This window comes from Coffea arabica, chromosome 11c, assembly GCF_036785885.1.
Source record: "Coffea arabica cultivar ET-39 chromosome 11c, Coffea Arabica ET-39 HiFi, whole genome shotgun sequence".
NCBI classification, from domain to species: domain Eukaryota; kingdom Viridiplantae; phylum Streptophyta; class Magnoliopsida; order Gentianales; family Rubiaceae; genus Coffea; species Coffea arabica.
Genome location: NC_092330.1, coordinates 24,932,654 through 24,936,676, shown reverse-complemented (window position 1 = coordinate 24,936,676; position 4,023 = coordinate 24,932,654). Strand labels below are relative to the sequence as shown.

Genomic DNA, 4,023 nt, shown 5'->3' with positions numbered 1-4,023 from the left:
CCCTGCCTTGTTCGTCCTAGCCGCAGAGGTTCTATCATGAGGACTGAACGATATTGTAACCTGGCCATCCTACCATAGGTTTAAGATACCCCAGGGTTGCCCTAGGGTAACCTATTTGGCTTTTGCAGATGACGTGCTAATCCTAGCTAATAGGTCCTCAGTATCTTTGCGCCGGGTTATACGGGTGCTCGATATGTATCAACATTCCTTGGGCCAGTTGCTCAATGGTCAGAAGAGTGGTTATTTGGTCCACTCGTCACTATCCAGTGCAAGACGTAGGGCAATCGAGCTTATTACAGGGTTTTCGCGATAGGCGTTTCCTACCCTGTGAGGATTCGCAAATTCCTTACATATTTCTCAAAAATTCCCTTTTATTTGAAAATTATTTGGAAATTATTATTTCATGTTATCCATGGTTCAATCACCCTAGAAAAGTGCCAATGACCATAGGAAATTAGGGTTCTCCTATTCGTTTTCAATTCAAGGTGAAATCGGATTTTTCGTGTAACCGAAGTATAATTATCCGGTACCGAGTAAGGATCAAATTTGGTGCTTAAGAGTGACTTTTAAGTGAGAAATAATATGTGATTAGAAGCAATGATAAAAAGTTAGTGAATAGGAAGCAAAAACCCTAGTACGTGCGATTTAAGAGAAAACGCGTCACACCGACGTGTACCGTGCACTACCGTTTGAACCGACCACTTGACCGCCACTTACTTGTCACACAAGTTTATTACTAATGGAGTAAAATATCTCCTCTCTCATGATGACAGCTTGGCCGAAATTTGTGGCTAAAATGCAAGGAAGGAGAGAGAAAATTGTGTGGTGGAAATCAAGCCAAGTGTTGGCTAAACTTGTGGACAGAATTTGTTCTAATTTTCTTGTCTTCTTATAAGACCAAGTGAGCTTCATTCTTCCCCAATTTTTCTGCTGCATAGCCGAGCAAGGAGAGAGGAAAGGGAGAGCAAGAGAAAACCAAAATTTCTTCTTGATTTGCACCATCCAAGTGCAAGAAACAAATTCTAAACCGATTAAAGTGTGAATTGTGATCTTGGGAAGCTAGGGAAGCTAAAATTTTCAAGAGGAAGTGAAGTGGTACTCTTGCAAGCCTTGTTTCTTTTGAGGTATGTCCTGCTTATACTTGCTATATGGATGATCTATGTTGTATCTAAGCTTAGATAAGTGGTTATAGTGATGATGGGAGCAAGAAATCAAGAAAGGTTCCATTAGAAATCAAAATTCCAGATTTCTGGAAAATTTTCCCCCTTTTCTGCCCGATTTTATTGCTCCATGTTAGAGGCCGAATTTGGCTTGGCACAAAACATGAAAGTTGTATAGAATGGTATTTTATATATGCCTATAAAATTTCAGCTCAATCGGAGCAACGTAGCTTGTGAAAAGACGAAAATACCCTCGCTGATCTAGGTTACTTTCCAGAATTCCGCGTGGACAGTTTAGTCTCTTTGGTTGTGTTTGTTTACTATAATCCGTTCAGATTTAGCCAATTGTCAAAACATGAAAGTTTTAGTACCCTGTATTAGCTTTTCAACGCCGCCAAGAACGTCTTAAACGGACCTCGGTAGACTGGGATATGGTCATTTGAATGCAGTGCGGTTAATTGACCAACTAGTTGGATTTTGGATCTGTAAAGTGGGCATTTGACTAGATTGCACTGTAAATCTGACTAAGTCATCTTCATGAGAATTGTATACATTTGTCTTAGCTTTCATATGGCTTTGGAATTATTGGATTTGGAGTTATGTGTGCGGAGATTAGAGTGGATGAATCAAGACTACCACAGTAAACCTCGAACTAGAAAATCTGGGATCATTTTGATAAATTTGACCTAGATACAGGGCAAACTGGACTGAGTGGCCTTCTTCAACATTGTAGTCCTGTGTCTTAGCTTCGAAACGGCTTAAGTTTCATCCCAATCCGATAAGTGTAACTCCGGTTGTGACCGTTATGCATGAACCCGTCAAAGCTGTCTTTTGTCAAATTGCATTTCCGCACTTGTTATTCCTTTGATTTTGTTCTTATATTGTCTTGAGCCTATGAAATGGCTATTATGATGAGTTTGTGCTGTACATGACTTTGGGATTGGCTGAGAAAAATCATGAAGCCATAAATGGCTGGAAATTAGGTAAACACAAAGGGCATGCTGCCCAAATTTTCGCCCGAAAGCTAAGTTCTATTTGAACTTGTATAATACTATGACCGTTTTTCCATCTTAAAAACATGATCCTTCTTCAATTGGAAACTCCAAATGTTTACTTACTCTTACCAAATAAAGAGGAGTGGTTTAGGATTTTCTTGAGTATTTTGTCCACGGGTCCAAATGTCCTCGTTCCACTTTAAAGTCTCTTTTTATACGTTCTACTCATCATTCGTCGAGTTTCTTTGATTGCACCTAATTGTTTGTGATAAATGAGTGGTAATATTCTTTTCATTTAATTTTAGGTTTTCTCAGTGACTAAAGATAATATCCGGAAGGATATTTTGCACGTTGTTGTGCGTAAATAGGTGAGTGTTCTATATACCCGTGTTTTCTGTGACTACCTGATTACCTGACTATCTGTTTACTCGATTTCCAATTTATGTGATTACGTGATATTCGTGAATTACATGCTCCCATGAAATCAATTTGTATTGTTTACGTGCTAAGTGTCCACTTGATTACTTAATTATCATGAATCACATGCTATATGAAGTTGTCCATCATTGTTAGGCGAGTGTGTACTTTACCTCATTCGACCTATTCAATTGATGAATTTTACCATTTACCGTTTACCGATTTACTTGGTTACTTGTGCATGTTGTAAGCTCTAAGCTGAACTTGGGCCCCGCCTCGGTTACCGACCTACTCGAGCCAGGACTGGGCTCGGTCGGGTAGGTTGGAACCCTGGACAACCGTCGGTATACTCGAGTATTACCACTGGAGGGATAAGGTGATGGCCAGTCAACCGTGGGGATCCGGAAGTTATAAGGTGCAGAGGACCGACAAAGTTCCACCGGAACACCGTATCCTTCAGTATATGGTTACCGTGTATCATGATAATTGTTCCATGCTAAAATGCCAACATGAAATCATGTGCCATACCTTTTGATATGTTCCTTGTTTAATTACTTGTTTATTTATATAGAACCTCACTGGGCTTTTTAGCTCATACCACGTCAATTGTTTTCCTTAGCAGGGGAAGGCGAGCAAGGACGAGAGTTCTGTATAGTCTGGTTGATCTAGTTCTTTGGCCTTGTAATGGTTCTCGCCCTAGTGCTTGGCACGGGCTGGTTGTATGAGGAATGAGAACCTTGTATATTCGATGTTTGTACTTGAATGGTAAAAACTTTGAAAACTTCTGGTGTGTAGAAGTTTCTTATCTTTTACTTGAGCATCTATGTATATATTAAGTTGAAGTGGATGGGTTACTTATTGTCTATGGATGTACGCACGTGATACGAGTGACTGAGTCCTGGCGAGAGCTGGGCAGGCGGTCCGCCGAACCCTTTGGTGCGCCTTAGGGGGAGGTGGGGCCGTCACAGGTGGTATCAGAGCTTAGGCTTCAGATCTTTGTAGTGTATCCTAGGCTGATGTTTAGGATGCCAAACTGTGGGACTGGCTTGAAAGTTAAATGATTTCTTGTAGCGATGTAATTTAGAGCCACTTCACGTGGTCCCTACAAAGGAGCAAGATAGGACCAAGTGGTGTTATGGTCCTTATCATATGGATGAGAAAAAGGGTTAAGTGCTCTTCTAGAGTGAAGGGGTGGATCATAGATGTGATAGTTATAAAAACCTTTATCTTGATACTTGGAGGAATTTGATATGTATGTTGGGTAGGAATCCCGAATTTGGTGATATACTCTTGGGACCGGCCGGCTTGAGTTGTGAATTACCTTATTTCGGATTCTCGTGCCCGAGTACTCCAGAGTTGAGGCGATGCTAGCTACTAGGTACTTGAGACTTGTATTTTGGAACATGAACAGGCTTTGTCCGACTAAAATGAATATAAGAAATCTACGGACA

General features: G+C 40.6%; 1 long non-coding RNA gene across 1 annotated transcript; it reads left to right on the top strand.

Annotated features, from left to right (window-relative positions):
* The first annotated feature begins 536 nt into the window (after positions 1 to 536).
* On the top strand, positions 537 to 3,453 carry LOC140017084 (uncharacterized). The gene is made up of 3 exons (XR_011823403.1): positions 537 to 1,124; positions 2,461 to 2,523; positions 3,195 to 3,453. It is a non-coding gene; the product is annotated as an uncharacterized lncRNA (long non-coding RNA).
* The last annotated feature ends 570 nt before the right edge of the window (positions 3,454 to 4,023 follow it).